Consider the following 20,450-nt stretch of genomic DNA (forward strand, 5'->3'; position numbering starts at 1 on the left):
TTAATTATTACCTTCTCAAGTATTTGTTATACAAAAATCTTGTACTTTTTTATTGTATTCTTGTAAGCCCATAAGAGGCACTCTCTTGTTCCTATTCATGTTCTTGTTTGATTAATACTTCTCTAAACATTTCATTAGTGAAATTATATATTGTGTTGATTGTGCCCATAGTGGGTACTATATGCATTTGTTATGCTCTTGAAATTGTTGACACTTTGTATTATATTTTGGTGAATTAATGTTTTTTAGCACTCGATATAGTGTTGTTGATGCTTGGATTCTCCTCTTGTATTTGTGTTGATCCTCATTGCGGTCACTTTTGTATTTCTGCAAATATTGCTTTATAAGCATTTGAAGGATATATTATTTTTAAGTGATCCTTTTTAGTTATATTATTTTTAAAATAAAATTGAACTATGTGTATTTGGCATTTCTCAAATCTTTGTTGCGTGATTGAAATTATTTTTTATCTTCCGTTACGTAAAAATGTTTTGTGACTTAAACTCTTTTGTGTAAATTATTTCTTCATGGTATTAATGATTGTTTGAAAAAACCATATTTCATATCTTTTTTCATTAATAAGATAAATATGTGTGTATTGACTTTAAATAATGCATGCTTTCATGAATGTTTTAAAGTTATTAATGATTTATAAACCTATCTTTGAGATATTTTATGCTCGTATCTCTCTTTTTGATATCATGCACTTATGTTCTCTTATTAAGATAAGAACTATGATTTCTCGAAATAAGCAATTTTTTATATAATTTTTTTGAAAAATGGTAAATTGTCTTATTAAATAATCTTTATATATTGTGCTTTTGGGGTGTTTGGCCATCCTCGCTCCATAATATATAATTAATAATCTCTTTGAAATCTTCTTATAATATATATGTATATAGTTGAGATATTTTGTGAGCTCTACTTTTAGGTTCTCAAGCCTTGATGATATATCCTAAAGACCAGTTTAGAGGATATGTTTGAAGATCAATAGCACCCTTTAAGGAAGCAAAGAATGGAAATACTTGATGAAGTCAAATGTAATGGGTTCTTAGCTTGTATTTGCAAACTTAGTAAGTTTGAGGGAGGGTATTAAAATTAATGTATCATATATATATATATATATATTGGGGGCCAAGTCAAACTAACTTTGAGTTGTTCCCAATGGCTAGAATTCTAACTGTTGGGAGCTCTCTCATTCTTTATGAGAGATGACTCCTCTCTTCTATCTTTCTTTTTACTCCTCTCCTCTATTATTTTTTCACTATTCTTCATCTCTTTCTTCTCTATAAGAAGGGATGTGTGTGTATGTGTAATGGTTGAGAGAGTGATGGGTAGTATTGTCTTTTAGTGTATTCGTAGTGAGGTTTGAATGTAATTTTTTGTATTTTTAATGTCATTATAAATAGAATTATTCATTCACCAATGTAATTTTCTTTTGTATTTTTAATATCCATTATGGATAGAGATATTCATTCGCATTTTCATGTGTGTCTTTTTAGCTCTTAAGTTTGTGTCCAAATGTATAATATCTTGAATCTTGGAGTTCAACATGAATTGCATCAAAATCTGTACAATTTCATGACAGTAACCCACATTAAATAGGAGTTGAACAACCAAATGAAACCAAAGTTTATCATGCAGTGAAGACTAATAAATGTTTCAGCTATAAAGTTGTTGCTCTTTTGCCGACACGTTTTTTCCATGATCTCTACTTCTCAAGATGTCGCCGACAAACAAACATATTCTGTTATTCATCACACATTGGGCATCAAAACTTTAGTCCTTTAAGATGCAAGCTGTCGTATCAAATTCCCACTAACAAACAGAATTAGAGAAGCTCAATGCCATGTATTTTTTCCCACTACAACCCTTATAAAAATATCTTGTTATATATTATCTAAGTAGTCAAAAGCGCTATGTGGTGCCTAGTCGGTCGACCTCTAAAAAAACTAGTCAAGGACTAGGCGAGACTAGTCAATCTAGTTGGTACTCCAACTAAAATATAAAAAAGTACACAAAATATACATAAAAATATGTTGAATTCTTTTACTAATAAGATGTTTTCATTACACAAGTACAAAATTACATATGCTTTCACACAATATATTAATATACATATATAGAATTGTACATATATATATTTTAAGGTACCCACCTAGGAATTGCAAAGCGTAGGCATTTTACTTACACCTAGACCGATAGGCGCACTAGTAGTTGCCTAGCCAGGGCTTTTGACTACATAGTATATTATCCCCAAAAATGTAAACAATAATGAGCTAAACCCATCTAGCATTTTGTTAGTCAAAATGGTCATCAACAAATAGCCATTTTGCTTAGGTACAACTCGTAGAAAACAGTAAATGCACCCAAATACCCTACAAGGCTACAACTAAGAAGTTCATTACAGGATAAGACTGAGGCACCCAATTGAATGTTTTGCAGCAAATATTGCAGCTAGAACCACTACCACAGACTCAATCCAGCATTTGAGCAATTCAAGACCAAACTCCCCCTTTCCCAGCAAATCATCATCAATCAGCCATCGTTATATCCGATTAAAAAAAACATAAAAACAAACTTACACTAAAATCTTAATTTTGATAGCACGAGCATCTAAAGGCGACTACCAAAATTTCTAAAGACTAAACATCGTGCTATCCAATAAGAAATTTGTCAAAATCCAAGCCGTAATCACCAACTGATTCAATAGATCTAACTATTCAGCATGTTCGGAGCCCCGAAACAAAACAAACAATCGCAACGATATAACATGAAGAATGTGAGTTCAAAGATGAAGCTAATTTGAATCATCATCAACTAGCTATCCTTTTACCCAATTCATAATGTCGCAATAAAAATAAAATAAACAACAGAAAAATCGCACCAAATTCTCAATTTCAATCGAAAAAGTACCAGAGCCAAATACCGAAATATCTAAATATCATTAATCCGAAAAGACAATTATCAAAAATCCAGACGGAAAATCACAAACTAATTTCAACAGATCCAAATGTTCAGCACATCCATAGACTCGAATTGGAACAAAAGACCGCACCGAAACTGAAAGGAATGTGAAGAATGCTAATTCGGAGAAGAATCGGGGCGGAAAACTCCTGCCTTTGTTCAGAAGCGGAGCTTGGTGAAGAACCACCGGTTCTTGCCGGACTTGAACCTCTCCTCGAAACGGGCCTTTGCCTCCTTGGCGGCGGCGACCTTCTTGTCGCGGGACTGGAGGGCGTCAATGGTGATGACGTCCTTGAGGTCGACGTCGAGGGTGTAGCGGGTGGGCATGATGTGGTTGTAGTTGACGAGCTTCATGAAGACCTTCACGCGGGACTTCTTGGCCGTCTTCTTCGCGGAGTCCTTGCGGATGACCTTCTTCGGGTACTTGGAGAGACCCGCGACAAGGCAGTGGCCGTAGGGGCGGTCGCGGGTGCCGTCGTCGAAGTTCCGGACGATCACTGCCTTCCGGCCGGCGAACCGACCCTGCAGTACGATCACCGCCTTGTTCTGCTTCAGAAACTTCACCATCTTCGCCTCTAGCGCGCGCCCCTCCGGTCTAGGGTTTGGGAAGGCAAAGCGAAAGCCGAAAGACTGAGCTAGGGTTTTTGCTTTTGTTGGGTTGTGGCGGGGGTGGAGATTGGAGTGAAATTACCCAAACGTACTTGAGGCATCTGAGAATGACGAAAGGGAGAACGGGTTACTACATGATGGTCCAGATCCAACCCTATCATCTATTTATGAAAACCCACTCAAAGCTTCGGTCATTACATTCAACCGTCTAATTTAGGGGAACGGAATTTCAAATAGTGCTGCTAAACTGTGGTGCCTTCCCGTTACGGGTGTCAACGGGTTTGGTTTGGTTCTTACTCAGGTAAAATTATACTTGGACTATAGTTTCGGGTATATTTTCAGGAACGGATTCCCTATAGGGTTTGGTTCCTGTAAAACCATATTTTTTTACATTGAAAATTTGCGGACCTTATTTGAAACTCAAGTCCGGTCCGGGTTTGGCATAAAATTTCACAAACTATACTCGAGTCCATATATTAATCGGACCTTCGTGTCAGGACCTGGGTTTTAATCGGGTCTTCTTACTTTTCAGGACCCTATAGGGTCTATTTTCAAAACCCTACTTGAGGTATTAAGTGACATTTTATTTATTTATTTTAGAACAACTAGTTTTGTGTCACGATATAGCTTTTTGTGAAATAAAATAATGTTGAGGGCATATTAGCCACTTAGGCTTACTAATAAAGGTCGTCACTGAATGATTTTAGAAACACGCGTTTTTTAATATAAATCATGAAAGCAGAAGGCCTCATGTAATTACTAAAATGTTAAGTGGCTTTTTATAAATTAGTAGATCAGCTGTCGCCTTTATATAAAAAATATGAGGAAGAAAAACGAAAATAGATGTGCGAAGTGCAAACGGGTGCGATAATGTTGGAGCTGTGTTGATCTGTATAAGGATCTGGAATTATTGAAGTGGCAAGCTCAGAATCAAGGTTCAAACTGGACCCAATGAAATAGAGTTGAGTTGTAGTGGAAGATTTACATGGTAATACTGGATGTGACAAAGATGTTGAATGCATTGGATTTGGTTCATATTGTAACACGCATCGGAATTTTGACTCGTAAAAAAGAATAAGTGAAAATTAAGATTTTTTTTTGTTAAAAACATCAACGGAAACAATTTCAAATAGGGGTTTAAAACCTCTAGCCCCCATTGAATTGTAAACCATTCATAAAATATCTATTTTCTTAAAAATTATTCATTTCCCTCGTAATATATCTATTGCCTTGAAAATATTCGTTTTCCCTCGTAAAATATTTGCAAAAGATTTATTTTTCTCAAAAAAATATTCGTATTGATGCATTAATCAAATAAAATAAGCAATCGTAAAGTCAAATATTATAATTTTATGAGCATTTCGTAGAAAGAGACCCTACCTCATAAAGTTTGGTGATAGAAGCAAAAAACTTTCAAAAATAACTCCAAAAAAATTTTCTTCAAAGACTTTGGCGATTCCTTCGAGAGCGTAACTTCGTAAACGGAGGTTGGCAGACTCGAACCTTATTGGGCTAAGCTAATTTGGGCAGAGCTTAGGTAGGGTGTAGGAAGGTGGAGCCTAGTCAAACCAAACCTATTAGGGTTTTGGTCAAACTAAGTATACTTAGGGCAAAGGCGAGACTAGGTAGGTCAAGGCTTAGGCTCAACTCGTGCTTGGTCTTAGAAGGAAGTAGGCTAGGCTTAAGTTCAGACCAAAGTTGAATCTAAACTTAAGGGCTGAACTAAGCTAGATAGAAAGGAGATAAGCTAGCTTAGCTAAGAAGGGATGGGTTGGATTAGCTTGGCTAAGATAGGAAGGAGGTGACTAAGGAGAAAAGAGGAGGTAGCTAAGGGAAATAACCACCATGGGGGGGGGGGGGTCTAGTGGGCTAGAGGAGAGAGAGAGAGAAAGAGAGGGTTGAGTTGAGAATGAGGAAAAAGAAAAATGTATTTATAGGAGGTAGGAGTGAAGGAGATCTTGCCAAGTGGCAACATCAAGTTGCCACTTGAAAAGACAAATGGGGGAGTGCCCCTTCCTTTTCAAAACAAGCAGCTCAAAACCATGTGTTGTCTCATGGTTTTGAGAAAGTCCTAGCTAGTTTTGTTTGATTTTTAGTCTAATTAATTAGATTAGTTAAGTTACCTTTTTGCCTAATTACCTTTTCTAAGTAGGTACCTAGTGAAAATCTTATTTCACTCCTAAGAATTATTTAAGGCATGATTTTGAATAAATAAGAGTTTTATGAGGTTTGACTGAATTTGGTCACCAAGAGTGAGACAACTATGTCCTTCATGTCATATTTATCTCTGAAATTTGATAAAATTACCTCTATGCCTCGAAACTTGTCGGGAGCGCTTCAGATGCATTTCAATTCTGATTTTTATGAAATCAAGATTGTTCGTCTTAGAATTTCGATACGAATGCAATCCCATATTTAAAATTCTAAAAATAGACAAGTAAATTTATGAATTTGCCCTTGGAGTTGTCTAGCATGCTTAGGATTTGTACAAACTCAGATTTTGATGATATCACTTCTGTTCTTTTTGAATTTTTGATGTGGGTGCTATTGTATCCTCGAATATAAATTAGATCTTTAACTATGTTTATAACTTACTTTAACTTGGGTTTGTTCCAAATTAAATTTAGAATGGGTTCACTCAATGGATCTAATTCGATATCTAGATCCTTAAGTAGCTTCTTTGTTAATTAGATTTCCCCTTAAAAAAAAATCGATAAAAATTAACTACCATGTATCCTAGATTCAATGATCCAATAAATATTGAAATATTATCTACAAATCATTTAATTACAATATCCAGTGATAATTAATGTCGAAGTAGTTTATTTATAAATCTGAAAAAAAATTACAGGTATTACATCCTACCTTAATTAAAAGAATTTTGTCCATGAAATTTTGATCTTAGTCAAATTTGAAAAATTCGAGGTACTTTTTTTATATAATGGATTCATACTCACGATACACATTACTCATGGTAAACATACATTTTAATGAGATAATGCAATCATCTGCAATAAGACTAAGTAAGCATGGTGTCTTATTCACCTATCCCTTATCATATTCAATTAGATATCTGTGGTGTAAATCAGATAAACAATATGCATTCTATAGCAATGTGTTTAAGTAGGCGTGATGTATCATTACCTAATAAATCAATATATTAGTTTATAGGCATGATGGGTCATTCATCCAATAAGTCAATATATTTGTTTGTAGGCATGATATATCATTCACTTAATAAATCAACATATTTGTTTGTAGGCGTGATGCGTCATCAACATATTTATTCTAATCATATAGTGATCTATAGTCAATTCAAATATAGTCATGCTACCATAATAGAATAAAAGTCAAATCCATAGTTTCCCCAAATGAGTTATCACAATAAGCTCATGTAATTTACACAATCCATCAGAACCATTTTATTTGACTTATTCATCCTTATAGGGTATTTACCGCATCATGAAACAAGTTCCCTATCAGATTATATGGTTTTGGACATGTACACCCTCACAGAAACCGGAAGGATTACATCTCTTGGTCTTGGACATGTTCACCCTCACAGAGACCGGACTGACTACATCACTTGGTCTTGGACTTATCCTCACAAAGATCATCCTCTAGGGAATTGTTCCTCGACGAGTTACTTAATCTTAGAAATATACCTCCTCACATGTTCATCCTTGTCAGACTTACCTGTTATTGAACTAGTATACCCTCACAGAATCATCCTAACCAGACTACTGGTATTGGATATGTACACTCATATAGGGTATCTCAAGACTTTCTGAACGTAGAGTTGTATATCTGAACAGACTCGTCCTGACTGGATTATCCGATCTTGTATATGAAAAACCTCACAGGATCATCCTTCTTGAAAATCATTCTTCAATAGGTTTGAATTTATCAAGTGGATTATATTGTCATTCATGCATAATCAAGTTGACCATTCACTGGGTCGCTGAATGCCAATTTAGACATAGGCATTTAACATGCATTTCATCATAAATTACAATCATATGAAAATGTAAATCACAAGATTATTAGTCACCACTCTGGGGCACTAACACAAATACTTATAAACTCTGATGACCATACACAAGGTCATGAGCCATATTTTTGGGCTCAAATATTCAATGGATCATATATTCAAAAGAACTCCCATATTTCTATCGTGATGTATTTCAATCATATGCATCAATCATATCATATCTTAACATTATATCTCATGTCTTTCATAGGTTCGTAAATTGAACCTTGAAGCATGCGCATGCATATTTGATACATCAAATCAATCATATTTCTTAATATAAATCCAAACATGTAATTCTATGCCTTTGCTTAGAAGTTTCCTTCTCCACTTCCTTGAAGTTTCTTTTTAATTGAATCTTTATGAACTATCTCTACCAAAGGTCTATGTGAAACATTATTGCTCTTTGAAAATCTAAGTTCTAGTTTTCAATTGTAATAGGTACATTTTTTGGTCAATTTTTCTGTGTGCTATATTTATAGCATCATCCAATTGTGGGTGAGTTTGAGCATTACGTTTTTAATAGACAAGTGGTTCTAGATTTTTAACCCTGAAGAATATAAAAAAGCATGTTGTATTAGCATATACTAAAAAACTTTAGCTTCATTGCTAATTACAAAAGTGGCTAACCATAATTTGACCAAAAATTGGCATGATAGTTTTCTTCTGAGAGATATTTGGAAAGGGTCAGTCATAATTTCAATGTGCCTATGCCATGACCGAGCTTCTAGTACCCCTAGGAAGTTGTTGAAGCTAAGATTCTCTAATATGCCACTTATGCAAATCTACTATCTTCTTATGATATTTTTGGGCAAAATGTCCCCTCTTACCGTAATAGAGGCAACCACCAATCTTACGGGGATATGATCGTCTATCATGAGTATTGTTGTCTTTCAAGTTTGGTTGTTGGCGAGGCAAGATTCTTTTTTTAATGAATCAGGGAGGACCAACTTTTCTTTCTAGATTTTTCTTTTTGTCGTATCCTGATCTTTTGCCAGTATTTGTTTTTGTGACTGAGGGGAATCAGTGTTCCGTGGTTGTCTATCCCTAGTCTTTGAAAGATATCTCATATTTAGGATCTTGGATCATCCTTTTTCATATTTGGCAAATTATAGATATTTCTTACATTGTCTGAATTTTGTATCATCAATTTCTTCGGATGACTTGAAATACTCCTAGGAAGTTGTTGAAGCTAAGATTCTTCAATGTGCCACTTATACAAATCTACCATCTTCTTGTGATGTTTTTGGGCAAAATGACATCTCTTACTGCAATAGAGGCAACCACCAATCTTACGAGGATATGATCATCTATCATGAGTAATTTTGTCTTTCAAGTTTGGTTGTTGGTGAGCCAAGATTATTTTTTTTAATAAATTAGGGAGGACTGACTTTTTTTTTGGATTTTTCTTTCTATTTTTCTTTTTGTCGTATCCTAATCTTTCTACAGAATTTGTTTTTGTGACTATGAGTGGAATCAGAGTTCCATGGTTCTCTATCCCTAGTCTTTGAAAGATATCTCAATTTTAGGATCTTGGGTCATCCTTTTTCAACCCCTCCATCGGAGGTAAATTGTGAGGTTTGCTTCTTCTTTCCCGTCTCTCTGTAGTTTCGTAGTTATATTAGTTTTATTTTCTCATAAAATATATACATCATATCATTGCATATAGTCTTATTTATTCATTGCATATACTTTAGTTCAGTTTCATTTTTATCATTTGAAAACAAAATAAATAATAAATAGCTTAATTTAGTTTAGCTGATTTTCTTGATTTGCGTGTAGATTAATATTATTTTATTCGAATCAATCGATCGAACATAGAATATTTTTTTCTTTTAGCAATTTTTAGTTCAGTTCATGTCAAATCTAGGTTAGATTTAGTTTAGATTAATTTAAAAATCAAGTTTTAATATTCTATTTTGCATAGTATTAATTAATATAAGCTAGCCGATTAGAGTTTTATAGTTTTTATTAATTCTTTATTATTTTCTTTTGGTAAGTTAAATCAGATTATCTCCTGTTAGTTTCATCAATAGGTTAGTTATTTATTTATTGGATTCCATTCATGTTATTTTCAACATACTAGATTAGTTTTGTTTAGTTTTAATTATCGTTGAATCGTTATTTCGTTAAACTAGAAAAATCAATAGGAAATACATTAGTCATTTTAATTCCTTTATATTTTCAGTTAGCCGAATAACTTAGAGTTAATCTTTGTTTTTTTTATCAATTAGATAGTTATTCTTTTAATTCTAAATTTTTTTATCCATTAATTGGATTAGAACTAGTGTTTAAAATTATCGATTATCATTTTTTGATAGATTCAGTTATCAGCCAATTAAATAGCAATAGTTAATTTTAATTTTTTTATAATTCATGTCAGATTTTATTCTTGTAGGAATTAGACTAGTGTAGTGTTAGTTTAACGAGATAAATTAGATTAGTTCAATTAAATTTAGTTAGACATTATATTAGAATAAATTATCGTAGCGGAATCATTCTTTTTATCAATTATCATTTTTTAGTATATTTTGTTAATCACGTTTTGATGTAGCTTAGAGTAGTTCTTAATTAATTTAGTCAGTTTAGATCACATTCAATTCACATTATTTACTTTAGAGTTAATTTTTTTATTTATCATGCATATTTAGTTAAATGAATAGATAGCCGATTCTTGCTTTTAGTATTTCATTTGATTATTGAATAACTTAGGATAGTTCTTATTTTCCAGTTTTATTGATTAATTTTAAAAATTCATACAACATATAGTTCTTGTTAGATTCATTTAGTTTGTTATTAGTTTTTGTCTTTTAGTTCATTTGTCATTAGTTTGTTACATTGATTAGTTTCTTTATTGATTATTTAGTTAGTTAGTTTGTTATATTTTGTCATTTAGTGATTTAGTTTGTTACATGGTAGTTCATATATATTACATGTAGTTAGTTTGTTATAGGTTAATTAGATTCTTATTTTTGTGATTTTTAAGTAAACTAACACTAAAGTTTTGTCTAGTTTTTCGTTTTGTTCTTGGTTAGTATTTTTGCTTTGCAAGAAATTGGTTATACATGCGGTAGGCCCTCAAAAGTACCCTAGAAGAGCCCTCTGAGGCCCCCAAAAGGTCCTTTCAAAAGATCCTTTGAGCCCTCAAAGTACTGGTCATATTAAGATGTATGAGAAATGTAAGCAGTGAAGATACTTTGAGCTGAAGACCCTATTTTTTCTCAGTATGTAAGCAGTATGAGAAACTAATCAAGGTTTTTTAAAGGAGAAACCTTGATCTATGAGAAATGTAAGCAGTGAGAAAAGTACTGGAAGCTCAAGCGCTGAAGACCCTATTTTTCTTTTCTTTTAGATTAGGGTTCTTTATTTTATTAATTTGAATTTGTAAAAGGCTTGCAACTAATTTTTATTTATTTAAGCCCTCATCAGAGGGTCATACTCTTAGTTGATTAATTAATTAATTATTTTTATTTTTAAAGCAATAAAGAGTAGATTTGTGTGGAATGAAAGTTTTCTCTTGTTCTCTGAGTTCGACTCAGACCCACCCAAGTGTGAGCTGGTTTTTATTATTTGGTGTCTGGCTTACATAAACTATTTTTATCACAAATATCTTTTAAAAAATCTATTTCTTAAAACTTACATCAGTGAGTCCCTCCTTTATTTTTATAGGGTTGGGGGAAAGGTCAAGGGCTGACATAATTCCCAGACCTTGATCTTAGATCAAGGTTTCTCCTTTAAAAAAAAGAAGAGAAAATCCTCTTCCTTTCTCTTTCCTCTTCTTTTGTTTTTTGTTTACATTTAGTTACTTAGGGCATAATAAATTTTTTATGCATGCATATACCTTATTGTATATGATATACATTCTAATATATGTGGGCCACAAGGGCTAGTCGAGCCCCATGGGGTTGACCTCCTTTCCAAATTGAAAAAGTCCAACTTGCTTGCTTAGCAAGCAAGTTGGCTAGTCGTTATTATTTTTATTATTTCTTTATTTCTTTCCTTTTCTCATTTTCTTTCTGTTTTTCTTAGCTTGGTCAAGCCATCCCCCCCTCCTAGAATACTCTAAAGGGGGGGAGGGGAGGACGCCCCTCTCATATGGAGTCAAAACTTGTAAAAAGGCAACTTTTGACTTATTTGCCTTGCCCTAAAATTTGTCAAGTTTTGATTTAAACTTGATTTTAAAGTTTCTTTTTATTATTATTTTTTGTTAATTTACAACTTTAAATTGGAGTACCACATAGAATGGGACAACCCACCTATGAACTCTTATATAATTATGAAATTTAGTTATTTTTTGAGTTCCATTCTACTAAATTAATTTCTAATTAATTCACATTAAATTTAAATAAAATTCTATAAAAATTCAAATGTGAAATTACATGAAATGACACTAAATGAAATTTGAATTAGGCATAAATGTAAATGAATTTTATTTATTGAAATTTGAATTTTTCTGTATTTAATTTATTTATTTTATGTATTCTTCCTAAGGATAATTTACATTTTTCAGAAATCATTTCTGAAGAAATAAAATTTAACAGGGTCGATGAAACCCTTGGGCGTGTGGGGGTGTTTTCTTGTCCTTAGATTTTTTTTTGAAATCCTACATACCCTATCTCTCAGTGCCTACAAAATTTTTGATTTATTATTCGATAAAGAAAATACAAAATTTCTTCAAAAATTTGCAGGTATTACACTATCAATCCCAGCTTAGACTAGGGTTAAAATATAGGTTCAAATTAATTCACACCTGGATTATGCTCGTACATATGGGTCTTAATCTACGAGTATCATATTAGAACCCCTACCTTGAAAATGCCAAAAGAGAAAGCAAATTCGTGAACATCGAGCTACGTATGCCGACCCGTAGTTCATCTCCTTCACACTGATCCTCCATGTCCAGCTACCTCTCCACTTAAAAACTCATCCCTCTAACAACGTGTAGGAGAAGAGAGAGATGGAAGGAGGAAGTTGAGAGAATAAGGAGAGGAGAGAGAGGGTGCAAGTCAAATAGGGAGGGGAGGCATGTGACCCCCTCTTTATAGATTTTAACTTTTCTTTTTTTTTGGTAATCATTATGGGAAATTTCCTTATAAGGTTGTTAAGTTAGCTATACATAGTGATTTCCGTACTAGAACATGACGTATTCATTGACTCTTAACAACCAGAAAAACGTTGATTTTAGTTTGAGAATATTGAACAGATCAATTGTGGTCTTGCTTCACTTAAAAGCATGTTACTTCAGCAAAATTGTGGATGGTTAAAGACATCACTCCCAGTTAAATATCTTGTTATACCACTGATTAAAGGGGCTCTGCGATCTTGGCATTTTCAAACCTTATTGGATTGTTTTAGAAGACAACTTCATATTTTAATTTACACAATGATACTTCCCATCAGTTGCAGCCTCGTAAGTTTAAAGGTTACATTGATGGGGAGGTGGCGTGTGGCTATTCAATGGTTTGGATCAACCTGATTTGTATCTCATCCCATATATCACACCATATGATTGAACCTGGATATTGCTAGTTAGTGGATCTGCTCAAAGTTATCATGTTCAATTGAGCATATCTTGAATACCGTTTGGACTTGGACATCGATCCAAATACTTTTATGAACTATAAAAAAAACTTTTGACATATATAAGTAAAGAGGATATTGGTGATAGTTGTGATATAGTCTCTCTCTCTCAAATATCTCAGTACCGCTTTTTGGTAATGGGGCTGGACTCAGTTCACTTAATACCCAGACTTGGTCCAGTGCACAAAGCAATGCAGCTTTGTTGTTCCTTTTTTAAGTATTATCCTTTTCTTATTGGTTGAATATGGCAAGGTACAAGTCCAGCCACTAAAGAGGGCCCACTAGGGTGGGGCGTCCCACCCTACGAATGCCACTTACCAAAAAATTCAAACCTTAGAAAGAAATATCAAAGTATGTTTTTATGGTTAGATATCTTTGTTTATTTTAGGGAAATTTCTAAATTTCATTTGACTTTGGGCTTAAAAAGGTTTTCATAAAAAAAATCAGATTTTATCTTTGTTTTTGGCAATGTAGGATACCCATTAGGCTGGGTCCACATATTGGGACGTCTAGCCCATTGGACTCCCACTATTCGATATATTCTAATTAATCCCTAAGTTTCATTCCATATTAATTTCTAATTTAAAATTCTAAATAACTTTCTATTTTAGATTTCAAATTCAACCAAGGTTCAATTCAAATTTAGTAAAACCCCATTACATCCATATCCAAAGAAGATCCAAATTTACCTTAAATTTAATTTATATTAAATTAAATTCTTAACGCAAATTAACTTGGAATGAATTAAATGTCAAATATAATCTAAATCTATTTTATCATTGAATTTAAATCTAATTTCATATCTTGATTACATTTTGACTCTTTTTAATACACATTAAATCTCAATTTAGCATTAATTAAAATCCTATATTTAACTTAAACTAAATATAAAAATTCATTTTTAATTATTTATTAATTATAAAAATATCATAGTTATTATATTAAAATTCAATTTCAAATTTTAAATTTAATTTCAACAAATATTCAAATTATTGTATAACTCAAATTTTGAATTGATATTCAATTTAATTATAGTTTTAGGTAAAAATTTGAATCAAATCCAAATCCAATTATAGTATCCGAGATCCATTTATTAAATCTGAATTAAATTCAAATTTAAAAATCTCAATTTAAAATCCAAATGACACTCTAATTTCAAATCAAATCTCGACTAAATTAAAACTCAAATTAAATTTCAATTAAGTCCAACTTAAATCCAGATTAAATTCGATAAAAAAATTGAAACCTAATTCAAAATAAATTCTCTGTTTCAGAGTCATTCCAAATCCAAATTAAAGTTTGAATTGCAATTTAATCTCATCTTAAGTTTAAATAATATTTTAACATTAAATTCACCTTTATTCATAATAAAAATATTAAAAATTTGCAAGTTTTACATACTATTTCTCTTAAAGAAATTTTGTTCACGAAATTTAGTTAGGGTTACTTACTGAATAAATTCAGGATATTTTTCTTTCATCCTTTATTTGTTTCATAGTTTTAAAAAAAATTATGGTTATTACATTCTTTCTCTAAAAAAAATAGCCTTCAAAATTCAATATCAAATTTTCAAACCCGAGAACTACCAAAATAAAACTTATCACATTTCCACTGCGTCACTCTGATTACCACAGTACATCAAAAAGGGTTTAACCAACAACTAACAAACCACCTATTTTAATGTAACACCCCAATTTTTAAATTCCGAAAATGGTGGAATTTTTTTTTGAAATACTTTTAAATACTTTAATAAATTAGCCGCAAAAAAAATCCTATCGAGACTAAAACTTGGTGTACTACTTCTTATACATTCATAACCATACAACCATGGAATTAAAAATTCAAACATTCATGAATTAAATTTAAAAGTTCATAATCATCAAAAATCAATTACCATTACCTAATCCATAAATAAATTTAATTAAAATATCAGAGTCTCAATTTAAAATGTCAGAGGTGTGGGAAAGGTATGGCTCAGTCCCCGTTGCAACCTCCCGCCATCTCACGTAAGTCTACTCGCTTCCTGAAAAATATTAAAATCAAAGGGCCAGACATACAATGTCTCAGTAGAGTAGAGTTATACTAAAAATGTAAAGTAGAAATACGAAAGCAGAAATTTTATCTAACTTTTCATATACTAAATCAAATTAATCCTAAAATAATTCAGCATGTGTTTCAATAATTCAAGTAAGCATACTATTTGCAAAAATATCAAATATGTATCATTTATTTTAACTTAAGCAAGTAAAATGCATGAGCAACTAAAAATGCATGTACTTACCAATGCAGAAGTCATTCATATGCATGAATTGATTCTTATCTTTAATTATATTTTCCTTATTATATGATGCATGTTATACCTAGCTAATGTGCATACGTTTAAGTTTCACTTTTTAGCCTCGTGGGTACAAACACAGGCAAACACCTATATTAGGGCAGTGTTTTTATACAGGAGTGGCTTTAGCCTGGCCAGACATCTTTCACCAGTCCCGAGTGAAGAGCGACAAAAGCAAGAGAGACTCCCAACACCACCATCCTGATGCATCAGAATTTTACTCATGAGTTTCTCCCCCCCTACATTATAATCTATTGTAGAGGGTTTCTCCTATCTTCGTGAGTGGGGAGGAGAAACCTTTTATGCTCAAAACAGAATTCCACGAAACCAGATGTATCACTTGCCCTCTCTTTGTAAGTTGTTATTTTAATGTCGCATGTTTCACTTATTTAATTTAAATGTCTTATATGCAACATCATGATTGAATCCATCAAAAAGGATTCAACCACTTTTGGGCTATGGATGCATATATTAGAGCATTGCATTCGATAACATATTTATTTTCATGCTTTGCAAACACAAGTGCATGTATGTAAGCAATGCGTTAACCATTCATAACTTGCATTCATCCACACATTTACATTATCATCATCATAGAGATATGCATAAATATACAACAGAGATAGCATTAAAACATTTTCAATAAATTCGTAAGTTGGACCTTTCGGTCTCTTAGCGCGTAGTCATATTGATGAACACATCTTATTAATTAAATATTCATTCATGCCTCCATATTGGGCATATCATTCTCTGCATAAATTTAGACTTTTGCAGCATATATATAGTCTGTAGATTATTCATAATGGCACATATATCAATGAATGAATTATGCAAGTGTTCGAGGATCGATTCTTAAACTGGTTTCAAACTTGCGAAAAGCCCAACTCTGTCCAACTGTTACAGAGGTTAAAAAAAAAATTCAGTCATTAAATGAAGCAAATTTTTTTGTAGTTTGAACAAAATTTTATCAGCCTTCCAGATCCGTAAACCGTTCACAAAAATTTATCCGTATGAGAAAGTTACGAATATTTTACTATAGACTTATACTTTTATGTTTTGACTGTCATAGAATAATGCTCATTCTATAAACAGAGCCCAAAATTTTATAGTAGATATAAACTTTTGTTAGCTTTCCAACGTGATAAACCACTCTTTAAAACTACTTCGGATGAGAAAGATACAAGCAATTTACCGGTTGGGTGTCAAGCCAGAAATATGTAACACCGGGTATATGTATTTAGGTGGGTCCAAAACGGGTCACCTGAATCTATATCTTTGAATATTCTGGCATGAATTAAATTAGAAAATTTATGAAATTTACACTACACTGAGCTAAAATAATCTATAATGGACAAATCTATTTTTCTCAGACATTTGGCCAAAAAACAGACCTATCTCACACATGTCTTGATTCCTAAGAATTAATTTCGGTAAATTTCATATTATAATAAGTAAATCATGCAATTTTCTTATGAATAAAAATAAAAAAATCATGCAATAATTCTATAATATCAGCATGCACATGCACTATAATTTGCAATTAAATTTTGCATTAACTTAATTAGGCGTATCATGGTTTTCACTAAATTTACCATTTTTTTTCTAAGAAATTCGATAAAACCAAATACGTAATATCTAAAGAATTTGACCATGAAGTTTTTTTAAATTTTTATAGAACATCTATACTAACATGATCTACTAACCCAAATCAAGATTTACAAAAAAATCATTACATAACCTAAGTATTTTGAAATTTTATAGTTTTATTTTTAAGAAATCAGTTTTTATGAAAAGTATAATTTCCAAAGGGGTTTTCGCTCGAAAGCCCATTCTATTTTCATTCTTTGATAGCCCTAAGCCAAACCCACATGTGTGAGGCTTGGTTTAGGGTCTGTGATTATGAAAAATTGATGGAATTAGTGTCACGAATTCTATTTCATAAGTAGAGCATAGATCCCCTTACCTCTTTTGGCGAAATTCGATCCTACACACGTAAAGTGTTTTCCTCGCATGATCTGGCCGTTCTATACAAACCACGACTTCACACACGACCTCCTAAAGCTTCCTTCACGCACTTGGAGCCCTCCCTTGCTAAGCCAAGGGTGAAATACCAAAAGCTTGGTGTAGGAAAAAGAGAGAGAAGAGAAGGGAATTGGGTAGAGAAAAAAATAAAAGAGAAATAAATGAGGGGCGTGAGCCCCTCCTCCCTTTTTATAAACCTTTGATTAAGTCAAGGGCTAGGGCTAATCTCAACCCTTGATCTAATCTACTTTAAGTTTTCTAATTCAAGTTTCTTTTACTTTCCCTTTTTTTTAATTCTCTTTTCTTATTTTTTTTTTCAAGCATGACATATAATGTATATACTATATACATTACATAATATATTTATTATATTATAGGTTACATAAATAGGGAAGGGGTAGGTCGAGCCCCATGGGTTGCTCGCCCTTTCCTTTTTGAAAACAATTTCAACTTGCTTGCTTGGCAAGTAAGTTGACTAGATAATTTTCTCTTTTTTTTTTTTTTTCTTTTTTTTTTTTTCCGTTTTCCTTTCTTTCCTTGGTCCAGCCTTTGCTAGATCTTTCTAGACTCCTCTAGGTTTGACGCACCCTACTTATGGTTTTTTTTTTCAAAAGGAAACTTTTGACTTTTATGTTTCTTTTGAATTTTTTTGGTAAGTTTTAATTTCAATTATTTTTAAAGTTGTGTTTTCTTTATTGTAATTTAAAGTTTAAATTAAGATGCTGCATAGGATGGGATGACTCACCTATGGAATCCTACCATTTTATGAAATTTAGTTAATTATTTGAAATCCATTCCATGAAATGAATTCTAATTTAATTCAAATTAAATTCAGATAAAATCTTTTATAAATTAAAATATAAATTCACATGAAATGTTAATAAATAAATTTTAAGTTAAGTCTACACCTAATTAAATTTCCTTCATAATTTTTTGAATTTTCATATAACTAAATTATTTATTTTAATTTATCCCTTAAGGGCTAATCCAAATTTCTCAGAATTTATTTCTGAAAAATTCGAACTCAATAGGATGAGTGAGACCTTGGGCATGTAGGGGTTGTTTTCTTATTTTAAAAAAAAATTCTAAGTCCTACAAACCCTCTAATATGGTACCCACTTACTATTTAAGATTTTATTTTATCACACAATAGAGAAAAAATAAAAAATTCAAGAAAATACCTTAAAAGTTTGTGGGTATTACATTTAACTTATAAGACATATGATGTCATATGATCATTTCTAGGTTCTCAATTGCATAAATAATTTTTTATCAAAGAGTAATACCATAGGTAAATCAAATAGATAGATTTAAACTTACTCATCGAGCGATGCCAGACTACTGGACATATCATGAGCCAATATTTTCATCCCACTTTGATACCAATATTGTAACGCCCCAAAATTTTATCATAAAAATCACAAGATTTTTTTTTTTAAATAGTTCAGGAATCACAACAGAAATCATTTACAATAAAATTTGGATAAAGAGATTGAGTGAGTTACAAATCTATCAAACCATTCATCTATCAAATTGAATTTAACAATTAGATAATTAATTTAATGATGTTTTACACTTTTAAAACAATATCAGAGTTACAAATGTCCAAAATCCAAAACTTTGTAAGAAAAGAAAAGACTTGGCTCAGGTATTGCCGCAACGTCTCGCCATCGCAATGGTCCTTTACTCAGTGCCTGTAATATTATATATTGTGGTCAGACTCATTAAGTCTCTAGTAGAAGATACTATTCAATACAAGTAAATCAGAATCAGTATACATGATCATATTTTGATAAATTCACACAATTATTCATGAAATTATCCCTTCAAGTTTGCTTAACATCACAGTGCATCACAATAATATCAACATGAAAAATTCATGAATTTCAAAATGAATCAATGATATGATATCATTAATGCCCAATTTATTCAATGAATATAGAAAAATAAAATAAAAAAAGAAGAAGCAGTTAATATTGCTTTAGAGAATATGAAACTAAAATACCTTTCAAATATGCAACATAAAGGAGTGCATGATATCCCATTAAATGGATGGATCTATAATTTGCATGTTATTATCAAGTTTCCATATCTTGCTTTTCTCTTTATAAGAGTTGTAATATTTCCTAGTAACTAGTCTCAGTCCCCATTGGGACTAGGTCTGCTCGGTCTCCAAATGAAAAAAAATGAACCCGCCTGTTGTTAGATGGATCAGGTATGGATATTGATAAATGTGAATTGCCACTTCTAAGCTTCTGAAGGAGGGCTAGCTCATGTTCAACAGTTGACACAAGTGAGGTCATGTTCTTGTATTCCAATAAGTGAAACCAACAAGCTCCAATATTGATGAGAGACGGATCAACGTGGATCTAACCATATCTATCCCTGGCCCTTGTTAGCTAGCTCGATCCAAATCTAGACAAAGTTTATAAAAGCGCATGGACCATGGGCATCATGTTTAATATACAACTTGTAGATGCTCCCTCTCACGTTACCACAACAAGGCTGCAACTTGTAGAAAAGCGCACATGAATAAAAAAGGTTTGTGGATCCTTGGGTCTGATTCATTTATGGGTCAGTCTTGAACTTAGAATATGAAATGGATTAGATCCCTATCTGGGGATGAGTTTGTCCAGTTTGACGAATAATATATATATATATATATATATATATATATATATATATATATATATATATATATATATATATATATATATATATATATATATATATGTGTGTGTGTGTGTGTGTGTGTGTGTGTGTGTGTGTGGTGTTTGGCTCTTGGGGTCTGATCCGTTTATGGATCAGACCTGAGCATGAAATCTTTTGAAGGGGGATCAAATCTAAACATGTACTCTTTCAAATATATATGGTTGCGCTTTTACTTTATTGTTATGAGACTTAGTA

At 32.1% G+C, this 20,450-nt stretch overlaps 1 pseudogene across 1 annotated transcript; it reads right to left on the reverse strand.

Annotated features, from left to right (window-relative positions):
- Positions 1-2,883: 2,883 nt before the first annotated feature.
- On the reverse strand, positions 2,884-3,615 carry LOC149831669 (large ribosomal subunit protein eL27x pseudogene; annotated as a pseudogene). The gene has a single exon (XR_016433304.1). The product of XR_016433304.1 is annotated as a large ribosomal subunit protein eL27x pseudogene (transcript).
- Between the last annotated feature and the right edge of the window lie 16,835 nt (positions 3,616-20,450).

The sequence above is a fragment of the Nuphar pumila genome, chromosome 7 (genome assembly GCF_984573655.1).
Source record: "Nuphar pumila chromosome 7, dmNupPumi1.hap1.1, whole genome shotgun sequence".
NCBI classification, from domain to species: Eukaryota; Viridiplantae; Streptophyta; class Magnoliopsida; order Nymphaeales; family Nymphaeaceae; genus Nuphar; species Nuphar pumila.